Below are 10,333 nucleotides of genomic sequence, written 5' to 3'. Positions count from 1 at the left end.
AGAGACTCCATATTTCTCCAGTTTTCACGCAGCGCGTGATATACCCCTACGCCGCGCGTAATGCCTTCTGAAAACTTCTTCCTCTGTGATGAAGGATCACGCCGCGCATGATTGTACTGCGCCCCCGGCGTAGTGGAATTCTGGTCTGCCCTGTTTTTGCTTCCGTCCTTGCTTCTGCTGCACACCTACCTACATACTTCAAAACAACACAAACTAAAACATTAGAAACCGTTGGGTTGCCTCCCAACCAGCGCTTGTTTAACGTCCCGATGCTTGACGTTCCATACCCCTAGGGGTTAAGGAAAAGAAGTGCCACCATGTGGCAAGTAGTGTGCATTCCAAGGTATCTTAAGAGCATGTTTAACAATCTGATCATAAACCTGGATTTTAAAACATTGTGGGTCTCCATCATCACACTCCATCTTGTCAAAGACATTGAATGTAACCTGCTGATCATCGGTCCTTAGCATGAGTTCGCCCATCTCTACATCGATTAGGGCACGGCTGGTTGCTAAAAAGGGTCTACCAAGTAGCAACGGTTCCCACTCCCTAGTTTCTTCTATGTCTAAGACCACAAAATCTGCGGGAAACACAAACCCAGCAACCTTAACCAACACATCGTGGAGAATACCTTCCGGATGCACAACCGATCTATCCGCCAAAGAGAGACTCATCTTTGTCGGCCTTGCTACCGCTCCCGGTATCTTCTTCATCATTGATAACGGCATCAGATTAATGCTAGCACCCAAATCACACAAGGCTTTTTCAATAGTGAGCGTTCCAATGGAACATGGAATTGTAAAGCTCCCGGGATCTTTCTTTTTCTGCGGTAGCTTCCGTTGAATGAGGGCGCTGCACTCTTCAGTCATACTTACCATTTCATCATCTAGTGGTTTCCTTTTCTTTGTGAGCAGCTCCTTCAAAAACTTTGCATAACTTGGCATTTGCTCCAATGCCTCAACTAACGGTATAGCCATCTCAAGCTTGTTCAACACCTTCATGAACTTCTTGAACTCCTTCTCCCGCTCAAGATTCTTAACTTTCTTTCTCCTAGGAAAAGGCATCCTAGCATATGGCGATTCATCAACTCCTTTCCCTTTCTCAACCTTCTTACTCTCTTTTTCTTTTATCTCCCTCTGTTTTTCAACTTCTTCTATTTCATCCTCACTACACTCAACTTCTTTAGGCACATTTTCCTTTTCTACTTCTCCCTCATATCTCTCATTTTCAACTACAACTTCTTGCCTATTTTCAACTTCTCCCGCAATGACCTTCTTTTTCAAGGGTTTCTCCACCGCTGGCCTTTCCGGTATCTCTCTACTCCTCAAAGTGATTCCATTGCAAGTTTCATTTTTCGGATTGTCGTGAGTGTTTCCACCGAAACCTCCTTGGTTTTGCAACATAGAAAACTGTCTTGACAGCTGACCCATTTGCACCTCAAGATTCTTTATCGAAGCTTCATGATTCTTGTTAGAGGTTGCTTGACTCGATTTCATCGCTTCAAAGTTGCTTTGGGTCATGAGCATGAACTGATTTAGAGTCTCTTCCATCCTTGATGGAGGCCTTTGCTGCTGTTGCGGTGCACCTTGACTTTGCATACCGTTCCCCCACCCGGAACCGTTGTTATTATTGTTGTACGGCTTCCGAAAATTGGCCAAGTAGCGAGCCTCCTCTGAACCCTCCGGGAAGCATCCGCCATTTGGGTGGTCCTGCAAACAAAAATCACAGCGCACATTGTCAATTTTACCTATTGGAGAAGTTTGGACTTGCGGGTTGGATAGCAACTTCATCATTGCTTCCATTTGGCTAGTCATGAGCTTTTGCTGTGCCAATAGTGCTGTTTGAGTATCCAATTCCAACACTCCGCCTTTCTTTTTGGCTCCTCTATCATTAGTAGCTCTATACTCGTTTTGAGCCATGCTTTCCACCAATTCTCTTGCTTCAGTTTCGTCACGGTTCTTCAACGAACCACCGGCTGATGCGTCAAGTATCATTCGCGTTTGAGCCCTCAAACCTTGGGTGAACATTTGCATCTGATTGTGGCCATCGAAACCGTGATTCGGGCACCTTTTAAGACAAACTTTGAACCTCTCCCAAGCATCATACAACGTCTCACCATCCGCTTGTTCGAAGTTGCTAATTTCAGCCCTTCTTTCTAGGAACTTATGAATAGGGAAGTAACGATCTAAGAACTTCCGCTCCAGCTGTCTCCAAGTCTCAATTGTTCCGGCGGGTATCGTGTCTAACCAATCTTTAGCACGGCCGGTGAGAGAATGCTTGAATAACTTCAGTCTTTTGTCCGATTCGCTCACCCCCGGTGGATCGGTATAGTCGCAGGCTTCATAGAAGTGAGACAAGTGTAAGTTCGGGCATTGAGCTTCCGAACCTGAATAAGGATTCTCTTTTAAGGCGGAAAGGACCGTGTTCTTGATGTCGAATGAGACAGGATTCGCCGGCTGAAAGCCTTGATTTGCCAACGCGTCATTGTCTCTCCTCCCATAATCACCAAGGGTACGCCTTGGCGGTTGAGGAACCGGTGGAACCTGTTCTTCCTCCATTGTTGCTGCAGTCCTTCCTTGACAGTCCGGTGTATCCCTTAGCAAAGTTGTTCCCCTTGAAGCTTGAGCTTCCCTTGTTGCCTTTCGAATTGCGCGAGCTGTCTTTTCAATCTCCGGATCAAATTGCAGCTCTTGAGGACCTGTTCTCCGCATGCACAATGAAACACACAAGTAGAACGCTCCGGGAGAAAAATGTAAAACAGAAAATAAGAAAACACAGAAAATATGAACACTAACGCCTAGTTGAATCAATCACAATCCCCGGCAACGGCGCCAAAAACTTGATGAATAATTTCGCAAGTGCACGAAAATCACGTAGTAATAAAAATATCGATCCACAGGGATTGTGTGATCAAACTAGTCGAATGGTGTTCATAGACATTATACAGAAAATACACATAAATTGGGGGTATGTTGAGTAATGAATCGCTAGAAAATGTGCTTTGATATAATGGAAAAGCGAGGTAGAATCATCGGAATCATCTAGTCTATAGCTAAACCACATGCAATCTACTATGTCATAGGAATTTACTCAAGTGTTCACAACTAGATCGACAAATTAGTGAATCGCAATCTCTTGTCAAAATCCACTCTCCAACGAATGATATTAACGCGCGTCAATCGTTCGCTACACTCCATGCCTCAATCTCTCGACCGGAGACACTCGAGTGGTCAATACAATTCAGTTCAGAAATTAAATCAATACTCTCGCACGTGACTTAACTCGACATCATTATAACACTAATGAAGGATTATAAAGCATTAAAAACAGATTTGTATTGGATGAACACTATAGAGAGAATAAGTTCTTACAACGTTGCAGATTACATACAGTTGAACTACATCCCAAACTATCCTAGATTCTACCTTCAAAGGAGTTTAGCTCCTCATCGTGCTTCGTTCGCTTCCTCGCTTCATCGCCATGGCTTGTGAATCCATGCTCTCGACGTGCTTGGAGCTATCCTCTGGAGTCTTGAATCGCGATCTGGAAGTTCCAAAACCAAAATGTAGATCAATTTTGCAGAATTTTCCAACCCGAAAACAGAATTATGCAGAAACTATATATACAGAAGGCAACCACGCCGCGCGCCAGATCTATCACGCCGCGCGTGGTTGCAATTTCATCAACTACGTCGCGCGTGGTAACAGAATCACGCGGCGCGTGATCAAGTCAGAGAGCAATCTTCTTCTTCAGCAAAGCTTCACGCCGCGCGTGGTAAGGCATCACGCCGCGCGTGATCAGAGTAAAAATCCTGGCTCCCTGTGAGCTCCATCACGCGGCGCGTGATGGGCTACGCCCCCAGCGTAGTGAAAATCAATCAAATCCTGCAGTTTTTCCTGTTTTCTTGTAAAACAAGTAATCAAGCTAATGGTTAGATTTCTCTTATATTTATTGCTAAAAACCTACTAAAATGCATCTAATGTTGCTAAAATAGGCATGGATTAGAGAGTGTGACGATTTGTCATCAGATTGCAACTTCAAGAATTTCAATGGTGGGATAGGATTCCTAATAGTATAAGCCATGTTTTCATTAGAAATAAACTTGGTTGCTTGAATATAGATTTTGTTATTTTATTTTGAAGCACTGCTCTCGTTTTCTCTTCACTTAATTTTTCCTACAGGTTTTACAAGTAAGGTTTTTAATGAGACAATTATATTTGTTCGCTCCCATTTGGATATTGAGTTGTCTTTACTTTTCTTGCTAATTAGCTCTCTCCTTTTTCCACTAAAAGAAAATCACAGAAGAAGGTTTGGTATGCCCCCATATAAGATCAAGATGGAAGGAACCATATATATGAGTCCTAATTAGTATGCCATATGATCTAATTTGATGGTATATTGAGTTGAAGTACCTCTTATTCTACCTTTAATTATTTTGTTTATAAAAGAAGGAAAGGATCAATGTTCTTTTTTGAATAAAAAGAAACCAATCTTTAATTTTAGTACTTTTTGTGAATGATCTTTTCATTCACTTGTTATATGTCACAATTATATGTATAATTGCATAACTAATCATGCAACATGTGGCGTCTTCTTCCATTTTTTTTTTGTCTTTCTATATCTTTTTATTTTTAATTTGTTCTTTATGATCTTTTGCTTTTATTGTTCTTTATGTGCCATCCTCAAACTTAAATTTTGCACCTTTACTCAATTATTCATCTTCATTTTGGATTAATCGTCGTTAAAAGCTTATGCCATTGTAAAATAATTAAAAAGCCCTAGTTTCTTGTAAATAATTACTAGTAAATTTTTACTTGTAACACACATGCGCAAAGTGAGATTAAATATAAAGATGCTCGATCGACCTATATAAAGGGTATTCGAGGAATTTGAATTTTCTACAATAACCGATTGCATGCATGCAATGAAAATTTATTTATTTATTGTTCGGTTGAAATTGGTCGGTCTAAATAAATCTCAAATTCAATCATTTTAATTTTTTTAAAGAAAATAAAAAAACTACACGAAATCTAGACTGTTACGAATTTCCTGATTGCATGATTGCGTGTAGTCAATTATTATAGACAAAGTAGCCTAATGAACTTTCTCATCAATTTTCCTTTTTACAAAAGCAAAATGAATTTATAAGTAACACTGCCAAATTAAACGACACCAAAACCAAACATAAGATCTAAATTGGTACTAGTGTGACAAGATCAATGGCTCTGTATCAACAAATGACATTTGACTTTCACTTGCTTCCAACAAAACAGCATGATAATTGATGTTACAACATCATACACTTCCATATATGATGGAAATGTAAATCAAAGACTTCCCAAATGCTAGCTCCTATAATGAGTTGAGCAATTTCTTTGATGTGCTAAATCCCAAACATACAAAGGATTAGTTACTTGCTCTATCAGTACTGTTCTAAAAATTTAGGTGGCATAGGAGTTAATACTTTTATAATCACTGTTCTAAAAATTAATTAGACCGTATATAGGATCGAGTTAATACTTTTATATTTTTTAATTGGTGTAATGATCCGTTAGTTTGCATTCAAAGCATCTAATGATTTTCTTTTAAATTGTAAGAATTGAGTGCACTTTGTGTTCTTAGAATTCAATTTTTGTTTATACAAAAAATCTGTTCTAAAAATATACCCCTCATTTAATAATTTAAGAAAAGTGAGACCTCTATAAATAGCTTGAAAAGTAATTTAAGTGATGTACCTATTTAATTTATTCTTTATTTTATTTTTGGATTTAATTGATATACATCGACAGTATAAAATATTTTTACATTGTCAACCAATACCAACCATGTTTTCCGCACATCACCCCACTTTCTTGACATGACATGGCAAAATGATGGTTATTATTTATTGTTGGACGATCGTGTAAAATTATTTTACATCATCGGTGCATATCAATTAAACTATTTATTTTTATATGGTCAATGAATATTTAAAAATTAAATAAATTTAACAAATTCTTCATAATTTATAAATTAAGTCTATTAAAGATATAATGTTAATTAAATTAGAATTAGAACTCTTGATATTGTTGTTTATAAATTAAATCTATTAAAGATATAATGTTAATTAAATGAATTTTTTATTTAGTTTATGTATTATAAATTTTTCAGCGGCCCCCTCGTATTTTAATTCCTGGTTCCGCCACTGATTTTATGACTATAAGAGAGGGACACTGTTTTCAAACAAAACTTTAAAGTATAAATGTATGAGTGATATCTTATATATATATATCCAATACATTTTGCTTATTCATAGAAAATATAAGATTAATCACTCATATTTGAATCCAACAATTTTTTTTCTATAGTGAGTTCCCATGTCTTATACTTGATCTAAATCAAAATCCACTCCAACTCCTCCACCAAGCTGGACTATGCTCTAATACCACTTAATGGAGAGTTTGAGGGAGCGCTGATAACAATAGATCGTGTAAAATTATTTTACATCATCGGTGCATATCAATTAAACTATTTATTTTTATATGGTCAATGAATATTTAAAAATTAAATAAATTTAACAAATTCTTCATAATTTATAAATTAAGTCTATTAAAGATATAATGTTAATTAAATTAGAATTAGAACTCTTGATATTGTTGTTTATAAATTAAATCTATTAAAGATATAATGTTAATTAAATGAATTTTTTATTTAGTTTATGTATTATAAATTTTTCAGCGGCCCCCTCGTATTTTAATTCCTGGTTCCGCCACTGATTTTATGACTATAAGAGAGGGACACTGTTTTCAAACAAAACTTTAAAGTATAAATGTATGAGTGATATCTTATATATATATATCCAATACATTTTGCTTATTCATAGAAAATATAAGATTAATCACTCATATTTGAATCCAACAATTTTTTTTCTATAGTGAGTTCCCATGTCTTATACTTGATCTAAATCAAAATCCACTCCAACTCCTCCACCAAGCTGGACTATGCTCTAATACCACTTAATGGAGAGTTTGAGGGAGCGCTGATAACAATAGATCGTGTAAAATTATTTTACATCATCGGTGCATATCAATTAAACTATTTATTTTTATATGGTCAATGAATATTTAAAAATTAAATAAATTTAACAAATTCTTCATAATTTATAAATTAAGTGTATTAAAGATATAATGTTAATTAAATTAGAATTAGAACTCTTGATATTGTTGTTTATAAATTAAATCTATTAAAGATATAATGTTAATTAAATGAATTTTTTATTTAGTTTATGTATTATAAATTTTTCAGCGGCCCCCTCGTATTTTAATTCCTGGTTCCGCCACTGATTTTATGACTATAAGAGAGGGACACTGTTTTCAAACAAAACTTTAAAGTATAAATGTATGAGTGATATCTTATATATATATATGGGGGCTGCTAATTTAGACCCAGTTGGGTCTAAATTAGCAAGGTGCACCTTTTGAGTTGGACAAAAATACCCTTTCTTTTTATAAAAAAAAAAAAAAAAACATATTGGCGCTGATCCAGTGTCGCGCGCCTACCGCAGGACCACCGTTACAGACCGTTGATTTCCATCAGACGGCCAAGAGATGATCTCATCATGGCTGTCGGATCAATCAGACAGTCTAGATCATCCAGCTCCATGATAAGCCAGCGCGTGCACCACACTAGATCTGCGCCTGGAGAGAGAAATTTTTATTTTAAAAAAAGCAGGACACGTGTCAACTGCTGGGTGGTTGGCGTGTTTTTTTTTCATTTAATACTTTAAACTCAATTATTTCGTTGTAAATTAATTTTTTATTTTTTTATTTTTATACCAAAATTCATAATTTTTTTTTGTCTACAAATAGAGACTTGGTTCGTTTGATTTGGACACAGAAAAAAAAACTCAATTTTTCACTACCTTTAATTATCTTTATATAATACTGTGAAACCATTTAGCTGGTAGAATGGTTTCACAGTATAACTCTCTGAAACCATTTTACTGGTAGAATGGTTTCAGTGAGTAATTTCTTAATTGTTTGCTTCTGAAACCATTCTGAAACCATTTAGCTGGTACAATGGTTTCAGAGCGTTGTACTTTGAAACCATTTCACTGATAGAATGGTTTCAGGGGAGTTGATTCTTAATTGTTTGCTTCTGAAACCATTTTACTGCTAGAATGGTTTCACAGTATAACTCTCTGAAACCATTCTTCCAGCTAAATGGTTTCATAGTAATATATAAACATAATTTTTCACTTCCTTAATCTCGTTATTTATATGTTCTATTGCATTTTAAATTATGTGTATCGTACTAAGTACGTTACTTGTGTGTTGTAATTTAACACGCACCACTCAATCAACTCACTGAAACCATTATACCAGCAAAATGGTTTCAGAATATAACTCTCTGAAACCATTCTACCGGCTAAATGATTTCATAAGCAAATAACTAAGAATCAACTCAATGAAACCATTCTACCAGTAAAATGGTTTCAAAGTACAACTCTCTGAAACCATAGTACCAGCTAAATGGTTTCAGAAGCAAACAATAGTTTTTAATTACCGTTTTATCTCATTTAATTAACGAAAAATAGTTTCAGGTCTCCAAAAATTTCATAAAATATACCAAAAGTTCCAGAATATTATCCAATATTTTATTAGAAACAAATAAAAAAACAATTGGTTTCAGAGTACAAATCTATGAAATTATTATTATTATTTGTTAAATGGTTTTAAATAATCAGCGGAATTTGTGAAAATAATTTCATGACTTGAACTAGGGAGAGTGAGGTACACAAGAGGGTTCTAAATAATTCATAGTACTTTACATAAAATTTTGGAAATTTTTTATGGAATTATAATATTTTTAATTACCTTTTTAATCATTTAATTAACTAAAAATAGTTTCAAGTCTCCAAAAATTTCATACAATATACCAAAATTTCCAGAATATTATCTACTATTTTATTATGAAAAAAAACAAAAAAATAGAGCCTCCCTGAGGTCGCACGCGCCCCCACGCGCCTCCGGTGAGAGTGGGCGTGGGCGACGCGCACTGTTCATCGTCCCCCCCACCCGTTTTATGCAGAAACGGGTCGCGCGACCCGGTTTTTGACCCGGTTCGATCTCCCTCAATACTCAACGAAACTCGACGTTCCTTATATGGATTTTGATCGTTTTTCAATTTTACAAAGGTTTCCGGTATTAGATTTTGAAATCGGCGTTCGATTCGCACGTAAAATGAGGTCGAAATTTGGAAGAAATTTAAAAAATGTAATAGTTGTTGTTGTTGCATGGGGGCGCGCTATTTTATGATGCAAATTACATAAATGCCCCAGTTGCTCTATTTTATGATGCAAATTACATACATGCCCCAGTTGCTCTATTGTTTCAAAAAAAAAAATGGGTATTTTTGTCCAACTCAAAAGGTTACATTTTGCTTATTCATAGAAAATATAAGATTAATCACTCATATTTGAATCCAACAATTTTTTTCTAAAGTGAGTTCCCATGTCTTATACTTGATCTAAATCAAAATCCACTCCAACTCTTCCACCAAGCTGGACTATGCTCTAATACCACTTAATGGAGAGTTTGAGGGAGCGCTGATAACAATAGATCAATGCTCCAAAACTATAAGAGAGGGAGACACCACATCTCTATCCAAAATATTAAGACATTAGAAATATGATTCATCTCTCCTATATATCCAACATTGTGTGAGTTAACCACACTCACAATTAAACTCAACAATTCACTAACAACCAGTCCCCAAGTACCCAAGTATACCGAGGGATTAGGATTGAAATATTCTTTCATTGTTCACATATTACTAAGACCTAGTTCCAGAGCATTTCTAGCTAGGTGTATCCACAGAAATAACCTTCACAAGAACACATATACCCCTTTTATCTAATACTCCTATGTATAAAATTTGTTTCTTCATTATATGCGTCTTTGTATATACTATCATCTACAACGTTTTTAAAATTTTGTTAGCCTAGAAACGAACCTACAATTTGGACCCTAATTATAGTGAGTAACATAAAACAATTGAATTTCCAAAAAACATTGAACTCCTTTATGTGTTGACATACATATGGATATTGCAAGATGAAGAGAAGTGCACATGTATAGTGAAGAGAGAATAGTGTGAGAGGCAGTAGAGGAAGAAATATGTTGATAGTATGCAAAGAGAGATTGAGCAGCAAGAAAATAAATAAGAATTTTGGTGTGTATATATATATATATATATATATTTAAAATTTCATGAACTATAAAAATATTTTAACGCTCCAATTAATTAAAACTTTTTTTGGGGCGTAAGACGAAAATGGATTAGGTACAATTGA

The sequence above is a fragment of the Trifolium pratense genome, linkage group LG1 (genome assembly GCF_020283565.1).
Source record: "Trifolium pratense cultivar HEN17-A07 linkage group LG1, ARS_RC_1.1, whole genome shotgun sequence".
In the NCBI taxonomy this organism is placed as follows: Eukaryota; Viridiplantae; Streptophyta; class Magnoliopsida; order Fabales; family Fabaceae; genus Trifolium; species Trifolium pratense.
This window is presented reverse-complemented; position numbering follows the sequence as displayed.